This window comes from Schistocerca piceifrons, chromosome 3 (assembly GCF_021461385.2).
Source record: "Schistocerca piceifrons isolate TAMUIC-IGC-003096 chromosome 3, iqSchPice1.1, whole genome shotgun sequence".
NCBI lineage: Eukaryota > Metazoa > Arthropoda > Insecta > Orthoptera > Acrididae > Schistocerca > Schistocerca piceifrons.
In genome coordinates, this window is record NC_060140.1 from 193,890,446 (window position 1) to 193,900,110 (window position 9,665).

Below are 9,665 nucleotides of genomic sequence, written 5' to 3' on the forward strand. Positions count from 1 at the left end.
AGGTGTACTGTAAGCACAGTTTAAAAATACATGCATAAGTGCGGTGAAGAGATTACCAGTGATTTATTAATTTCTTAACTCAAGTATTGCAGTCTTAAAAATTATTTTTGCAAAGTTTATACCTAATTATTATTGAATTTATTTAATGAGTATGAAAACTCAACTAGATGAACTAGAGTCATTTAGATTTAATCAAAGGTTCTTACCAACTGTAGACATTAAGATCAACACTAGAGTCATCCAGACTTCACAGGCAGAAACTAATCCAGTGTCACATAAATCATTGTTTATAGTCAATACCTGAAGAGGGAACACCCCGCTCACTCTAAAGCAAAAAAGGAAAGCAAAGAGTGAAGAAGCTAAGTCACTCACTGGACCTGTATCCTAGTAACTTTTCGCTTGTGGAGATAGCGAAGGGAAGGGAAGAGTAATCAATGCATTGAATGTGGGTCCTGCATACAGATAATTTTTGGTGTTGAGACTACAAACAAGGGGAAAAGTCTACGTCATGCGATTTTTATGAAGACTTTGATGCAAAGTGATATGGGAGGGGGGTGATAAAGATAGTAATAACAAGGGACTTTCTGCGAATGAACATATTTCTGTCGCACCTAACTTTGACTCCTCTTCATCAAATGATACTGTACATTTGCCAGTATCTGTTCCACAGCATATCAGAATTGCGGTAACTGAAAGGGGTACTGAAGTGTATAAAAATAGTGAAGAACCTTTCAAATCTAGAAAAAGACCAGGTGAACCTACTAAAAGAATACGTCATTGTTTAACTTTGTTGTGATTTTAGTCTCATTTGAGCAAGACTAAATATTTAAGGAAATAGATTCTATGCTCACTATCAACAAAGAACCTGTACTGTTTTTGCTGCTGATTATTTGCTTCTGAGGGCAATACTGACAAGAATAATTTTTTCAAGCTTCTCTCAGAAGTCAAATCCAAAGATATCAAAGCATGAATTGTTACCTGAACAACTATCAAATTTAAAAATATGGAAAACACTCACTGTGGGCGTGAAAGTTAATGAAATCATTGACAAGATAATCAGAAGATTGTTAATGATGAGACCTAGAAATGGAGGAACAGTACACTGCCTTTGCAAATTGCACTACTGTTAGCATAACAACACTGTGCTCTCCATGGTTTTTTGACTGAAATGTGGCCAGCATTGTTGTGCAACAGCAAAACATCCTACTTTTGCCGATGTGGTCGAACACGACTCAGTCGAGCTTGAAGTTTCTTCAGTGTTGTCACATATGCATCAGAATTTATGGTGGTTCCACTTGGCATGATGTCGACAAGCAAGAGTCCTTCGGAATCGAAAAACACCGTAGCCACAACTTTTCCAGCAGAAGGTGTGGTTCTGAATTTTTTTTTCCTTGGGTGAATCTGCATGATGCCACTCCATTGATTGCCTCTTTGTCTCTGGTGAAAAATGATGGAGCCATGTTTCATCACCTGTCACAATTCTTCCAAGAAATTCATCTCCACCATTCTCATACTGTTCCAAAAGTTCGCTGCGTACTTTTTTTCTTGTATCTTTGTGAGCCACTGCCAACATCCTGGGAACCCACCTGGCACAAACCTTTTTTAACACCAACACTTTCTTCCCCTATCCAAATGTACCGTGATAATTCGTTCACTGTGATGCATCTGTCAGCAGTCACCAATTCGTTAACTCTCTGCACATTGTCTGGAGTGTGTGCAGTACGAGGCCTGCCGCTGCTAGGACAATCCTCCATATTGCCGTGCGCACTTTCATCACATAACCTGCTTGCCCACTGACTTACTGTACTGCAATTGACAGCAGCATCTCCATACACCTTTTTCAACCTCTTGTGGATGTTTCCCACTGTCTCGTTTTCACAGCACAGGAATTCTATGACAGCACATTGCTTCTGACAAATGCCAAGTGTAGCAGCCACCTTGAAGACATGCTGTGACAGCGCCACTCACGGGAACAGGTTGAACTAAGTTTGAAAACAAGTGGGAAGGATGTATCTACACACTGCAAAACTTTCACATATGCAGAATGAAAACTCTATTTTTACAAAAATAGTGTGCATTTCTTTTGGAGTGACCCTTGTATTAATGCTATAAAGCCAACTGATATTGTAATCGTACAAACCATCAATACTTTCATAAAGTTTGTGTGTAACATTCAGTTTTCTGATCATGTCAGCCTTTTCAAAGCTCTGTATGGATGTAACTAGAGATGTAACATGAGTTTTGTTGAAGTTCACACTTACTAACACTCTTTATTCCTTACTCACGGGATAGACAAGTGGGGAACGAGAAATACAGAGTCACACAATCCAAGTGTAATCCAGTGTGAGATGGTAGTTATCGTCACGAAGCAACTGGTGTAATATGCGGCTCACACAGAACACCAAGAATAACTGCTGTTGCCAGTGAAGTGCCTGCTTATATCAGGAAGGTCAGCCACAGGATCCTGCCAGGTGACACAGCGATCGCCTTTAGGGCACGGCATTTGTTTTGCGGTCGTCACTCATAGCTCTTAGCACCGTCTGTGCTGTGGGTGGCAAGTATTGGTTGATTTTGGACAGTTACATCAACCCTCCCTCCCCCCTCCCCCAAAGAATGCATACATGGACAGAAGAGGCCCCTGTGGTACTATCTGTGATGAGGGAGTGGTGGGTCAGCGGTGGGCACGAGGACCATGAGGGTCCCCAGCGGGGTTAAGACTGGGATAGGATGCATCTGTATGTTGACAGTCCCAGGATTGTCAGGAGCAGGCATGGACATGAATGGAGCAGCCACTGGAGGTGGGGCCACTTCTGCTGGAACTGTTACAGAGACAGATGGGGTACTGGGCTCCGCTCCATGATCCCCATGGTACTGAGGGCCCAGCTGGGGTGAAGCAAAGCTGGTGGTTGGAGAGGTGGGGAAGGATGAGGTAACAAGGTGTCCAGGGCTGTGGCACCAACTGTGGTGATCTGGGGCATAGCTGGTTCTGGTGGCAGCACCAGAGATGGCCTCTAGTGGAGACATCATACAACAGGTGATTGTGAGAGCTGTGGACTGTAGCAGGAACACAGGATGGACAGCGACTGAAGCATCACGTCCAGACCGAGGCGCTGAGCCAGAACCAGTGACGGGTTCGAGGTAGAGGGTTGAGGTCCTGGTAGAGACAGCAGTGTAAGGAGAATCCATCCTCTCAAGGAGACACCACCTTCACGAAGCACTGTCAGTGCGGGTGGAGAGGCTTGTGTATCTGTGTGAAGCTGAGAGCTATGCCGAAGGATGAGGACCTACTGCCGGAGAGGCCTCATTCAATGGCTCAGACTAAGAGTCTCACAACGTCCCATCTTCCCTATCCACTCGTACTCCAACCCAATTCCCTTTCCCAACCCAAGGTGTGATGCGATTTGTGCTGAGGAGTGTGTGGCACAAGGGAAAATGTGTTGCAATTGGAGCCTCAGGTATACCGGGCGACCTCCCTGAGTAAGTAGCCGTAAACCACTTGGGGTATTCATGGTGTGGACCATGTAGATCCCCAAATCTCGTGGGACCAATATGGACATGATTAAAGAAAATAAAGAAAAACAAACTGAGGTGCAAATTGAGACCTCAGACACCCAAACATTGGGGTCTGGGCCAGTGGAAGGCATTCGAACTACTGAATCAGGGTCTAGATCTGAGCCAGAAGTGGGAACTGTAATCGAGAAGTTAGACCAGATTAAGGTCAAAACCTTGTCTGGGGCCCAGAGGAAAAAACGACTCAGGGAACAGAGGAAGAAGGAAGGGAAAGAATGGCTTCCTAAAGACAAATGGAGGGAATTAAAGGGATTTGAACCTAAGACCCCAGGAAAAAAACTGTCTCAGGTTGAAGGGGATAAGCAGACCCCCACAATGTCAAAAACAGGTAGCAAGAGGACAAGGGAGAATTGTAAGCCTCCCTTGTCCTTGGATAAGTGAGTCCAGAAAAAACTGAGGCAAGAAATAGGGAAACAGACTTATAGTACTGCAGTCTCCACTGGTGGCCATCACCTTGCAGCAGTAGGAATTGGTACAGATGGTCCTCTTTGAAAAGACTGGAGGTTGGGGGGGTGGCGGTGGCCCAGGATTCAACTTCAGGAGGGTCTATCTAGATCACAGTGCCCTCATTTTAGTCTGTGAAGTGGTGCACATGGTGGAATGGCTTAAGGACAAGGTGCCCATGATATCCCCGTGGGAAGATACAAAGCTGCTGGTCAAGACGGCAGCGGAGCTTCTTAAGACCGCAAAGGTGTCAATATGGGTACCAAAGATCCTTGAGGAAGTCTCGCCTAAGACTCTGTTCGAGAAAATAGGGGCCCAGAACCTAAAAGTCTAGAAAGAAGACTGGAGAGTGATCAACCCGAAGGCTGTGCCAGAAGGATGAACCCTGGTGGAGGAGGTCGCAATGCCAATGCCAACATCCTAGTGTGGGGCAGCAAGGACACCAACAGTAGAGGTGAGTACCTTTTTAAATTTCTTTTAGCTAAAGACATGGAGGTCCAGAATAGGGGCAATGAACCTACATTCAGGAATAGCAGAAGGGAAGAAGTAATTGACATAATCTTTGGTTCCATGATGATGGGCAGCTATGTCAAACAATGGTATGTGGTGTTAGAGCCATCCTCATCGGACCACATGTACATTAAATTTAAGGTTGAAATGGGAATCAGACAGACCATGACCTATAGGAATCCCAGGAAAACAACTGGGAGACATATTGGAGGGACCTTGACTTAGGCTTATCGGAGATTAAAACCTCGATAAGGAATCCAGTAGAGTTTGAGGAAGTAGCAGAGGCTGTTACCTCTGCCATAGTGACCTCATGTCAGGACAACTGCACAATCCCCAAGAAGTGCACAAATAGGAGTGTGCCTTGGTGGACTAAGAACTTGGAACTGCAAATAAAAATGGTACGGAGATTGTTTAACATTGTAAGACGTACAGGACAAAGAGCTAAATATTGTGAGGCCCTTGTCAATTACAACCTTGTAATCAGACAAGCAAAGAAGGCATCCTGGAATGCATTCTGTGAGGGAGTTCAGAGCATGACTGCTTAAGCCAGACTTTACAGAATTCTTACTAGAGTACCAACCAATCCAGGACGTACATTGAGGAAGGAGGATGGAGAATATACAAAGACAGCACATGAGATACTGGAAATGCTCCTCAAAACTCACTTTCCTCAAGATGCTCCCAGACAACACTGACCAGAATGTGATCCTGGAGAGACAATGATTCTCAGGCACTCGAAGAGAGGACTGTGAAATGGCCAAGAAGTCTGTGGACTTTAATAAAATCCAATGAGCAGTGGGAACATTCCAACTGTTCAAGTCACCTGGCCCAGATGGAATTTTTCCAGCTCTCCTGCAACAGGCAGGAGAGAAGCTCTTAAGAGTCCTACGCAGGTTATTCAGGGTTAGCTTAGCAGTAGGAATCATCCCCAGTGCTTGTGTCTTCATTCCAAAGCCAGGGAGAACTGATCATACCAAGGCCAAGGATATGAGACCAATCAGTCTGCCCTCCTCCATTCTCAAAACATTGAAAAAACTGGTTAATGTATACGTTGGGGAGAGGACGCTAATTAGGACCCCTCTACATTCAAACCGACATGCATATCAACCAGGTAAATCATGTGAGACAGCTCTCCACCAACTTGTTGTGAGGGTGGAGAAAGCACTTCACTTCCAAGAAATAGCCCTCTGCATCTTCCTGGATATTGAGGGGGCCTTCAGTAACACGACCTTCAATTCCATGGTAAGGGCAGCAGAGGTGCATGACCCAGGGACCAATATATGTAGGTGGACGAGGGCCATGCTTAGCGGAAGGAAGGTAGAGGCTACCATGACAAATGAAAAGATGGTAATTAACACCACTAGAAGAGTTCTGTCCCCTTTATTGTGGAATCTAGTGGTGAACGAACTAATTGAGGGACTAAATTGCAGACAATGCTTCTGCCAAGGATACGCAGATGACCTTGTCATAGTGATAGTTGGCAAATTTACTGACACAGTTAGAAATATGACAGGAGGAGGATTGGACATTGCACAAAATTGGTGCATTAAACAGGATAATCCTAAGAAGACTGCTATGGTGCCATTTACAAAGAGACATATCCAACACTCAAGTTGGAATCTAAAGCTCTTCGATGAATCTCTACCTGTGAAGGGGATAGTGAAATATCTAGGGGTAACCTTAGATGAGAAACTAACGTGGATCCTTCACATTAAGAGTATCTGCTCCAAGGCAAAAAGTACTCTAGTGAGTACCAGAAGGGCTTGTGGTAAAAACTGGGGCCTGGGGCCTAAGGCCCAGAGGTATGCACTGGATATACACCGCAGTGGTTAGACCAAGGATTTCCTATGGGACCGTGGTATGGTGGAAGAAGGTAGAACAGTGGGTTGCAGCTAAGGAGATTGCTAAGGCGCAGAGACTGGCCTGCTTAGCCATAACAGCTGGAATTAGCAGCACACTAAGTGCTGGAATGAAAGCCATGCTGGACATGCCTCCTCTACACCTTTGGGTCAAGATGGAGGCAGCAGCTGGGGCATACATACTTAAAACTGGCAAAAACTGGGTCTCATTCAGATATCCAGAATCAAACACTAACATGGTGAGTGAGGTAAATATAGGAATGGCTGGGGAAATGCCTGCTGACTATATAATAACTCACAACAGCTTCAACAAGCCTTAGAATATAATAATTGGAAGCAAGGAGCAGTGAGAAAAAACGGTTCGACACTGTATGGGGGACATCATTTGGTTCACCGATGAGCTGAAATCAGATCAAGGAGTTGGGGCAGAGGTGTACGGGGTTCAGCTAAGACTGGAGGGCATCCTCTCTCTAGGAAAACCGGCCTCTGTATTCCAAACTGAAATTACCGCAATTAGGGCATGTGTGGGGTAGACTATGTGTAGGTGCTACAATGACCGTAGCATCTACGTCTATTCAGACAGCCAGGCAGCCCTGAAATCATTGGCAGCTTCTGCAACAAGATCTAAGATTGTTGCAGAATGCCACAGTGCTCTGGTGGAGCTAGGGGGAAGCAATAGGGTAGACCTAGTGAGGGCCCTGGCCACTCAGGGATCTGTGGCAATGAACAAGCCCACAGATTGGCCAAGATGGGGCAATGACTCCATTTATTGGACCGGAACCTGTCCTGACAATCACCAAGGCTATGGTTAAACTAGAACTATGGAACTGGCTTAGGAAACAGCACACAGAATATTGGACCAAGGTCCATAAACAGAAACATGGTGGTAAGGTAATGAAGCCCAAGCCATGTTTAAAAGAAGCTCTGTACTCCTGGGATTGAACTGGAAAGAGATCAAACTCATGACTGGACTGATGACAGGCCATGGGAATTTCGAACAATACATACATACAACATAACAGAAGAAGATCCTAAATGTAGGTTCTGTGATGAGGGTGAAGAAACTGCATCACACCTAATCTACGAATGCATGGCATTGGAGAGCAAAAGACACAGAATCTTCAGGACAACTAGACCTGAAGAAATGGTGTCTAACTACAAACTGGTAAAGGGACTCCTTGCACTATTTAAGGGCAATGGTTGGCTTTACTAGATATACAGGGAGTGGTACCGCACAATAAACTCAGTTTCAGTGTGGGCATTGGTGGGTTAGACATAAGGTGTTTTAGCTTCCCTGCTGAAATCAAATCAAGGAGAGTCCATGGTGGCTACCAAATAGCAACTCAACAGGACTCTTCCTAGAGACCGGAGTGGCCCGATAGGTTGCCAAAAACAGTGCGAGAGCCTCGTCCATGGTAGCAAAGTGTGCAATGGCTAACATCTTCTCTTCAAAAGTCTGCATCGTTAGTTCAGCCTCCCTGTTAGATTACTGGTGGAATGGGGTAGTGGGCAGGTGTGTGATCCTGTGGAGCTCTCAAAACAGGAGAATTGTGTCAGGGTAAACTGGGGACCAATGTCAGAGATGATGGTCAACAGGAGACCCTCAATAGCAAAGAGGTGAGATGAACCCTGAAGTCAGTCACTGACGTGGTAGAGGGGAGTGTGTGGACATAAGGAAACTTGGAGAATGAGTATACCACAATGAGCCACATCTGGTGTATAAAACAGATGACAAAGTTAATGTGAAGATATTCCCAGGGGCCTGCCATGCTGGCAGGTGCAAGTACCTTGCATGGAGTTGGATGCTGACAGGTGCAAGTGATACAGGACTGGACCATCAATTTGATATACCTCTTGATGTTTGGCCAATAAGTGTGCTGACAGGCCAGCTGCTTCATAAGCAAAACAACCCAGTGTCCAGCACGTAGGAGATGAAGGACATTGTGGTGCACAGCTGGAAGAATAATGACCCAAGGCCAGTCTTGTTCTGTCTGGAAGAGAAGAACCCTGTCACAGAGGAAGAGTTGGGGCCAGAGGGTGGAGCACGTCTTTAGGGGGCCATGGGTGTCCAGATACAATCTCTTAGGCCAACCTGTCATATCCATGGTGTGTGGTGGCCGTCCATGCTACTCCTGTGCATCGAGGTGGAACTCCTGAAGGGCCAATGATGAGTCAGTCTAGTGGAAAAATGAGAAATTCTTGAGAGCTGATAGTCAAACTCGGGATCTGTGTCAGCTGGCAGTTAAGCCAGTAGGTTTGTGGACCAGAAGAATTGTAGAGGATATCATACATGTATGTGGACACAAACAATGCCCATCTCTGTTGCTTTTGTGCTATTTTGTCCAAGAGTCGAGACTGAGGACCAAACAATGAGAGTAATGGCGTGTGGTATGTGATCAGCTGAAAATTAATGCCATACCGACAGGTATGGAACTACTTCACTGCATAGACAACAGGTAATGCCACTTTCTCTATTTGGGAGTAATTGTGCTGAGCCTTGGTGAGAGTTTTGGAAATGAAAGCAATTGGGTGTTCACAGCTATCAGGATCCTGGTGGGAGAGCACTGCATTGACTCTATACTGTGAGGTACCAATGATGAGGAGGAGGGCCTTTCCTGGTGAGTAAAGGACCAGACCCAGTGCCAATTGCAGAGTCTGCTTTAGTGCAAGAAACACTGGCTCACACACAGGTGATCACTTGAAGCAAGTCCCCTACTTATGCAGGGTGTTGAGTGGGGCAGTGAGCTTGGTGGTCTGGGGGATAAAACAAATATAGTAGCTAATCTTCCCCAGAAAATAATGTTGTTCTTTCAGAATTTGGGGGCAGGGCATGTTGTTGGTGGCCTGCACATGGTGTGTGGCCAGACAGACGCCTTGTTTTCAGAGGTCAAAACCAAGGTACTCCAATAAGAGCTGGAAAACTTACACTTACTGAGGTTACATTTCAGGCCCTCAGTCAATAAACAAGAAATCATGGAACACAAATTCTACAGGTACTCGACTGTAGAAGCGCCTGTCATGATGGTGTCATCTAAATAATTGCCATATGAAGGAATGCCCTGAATCAGCCATTCCAAGAATCTCTGAAAAACAGCCGAGGAACTAGTGATTCCAAATGGAAGCCATTTATACTACCCAAAGGGCATGTTAAGGACCAGCAGGTTGAAGGAATCTGGATGTAATGGCAGCCATAAATATGTGCCCAGCAGGTCACTCTTCATGTAATAGTCTCTGTTCTGTATCCTAGAGAACAGGTCTTCTGGTTGTGGAAATGGAGAAGGA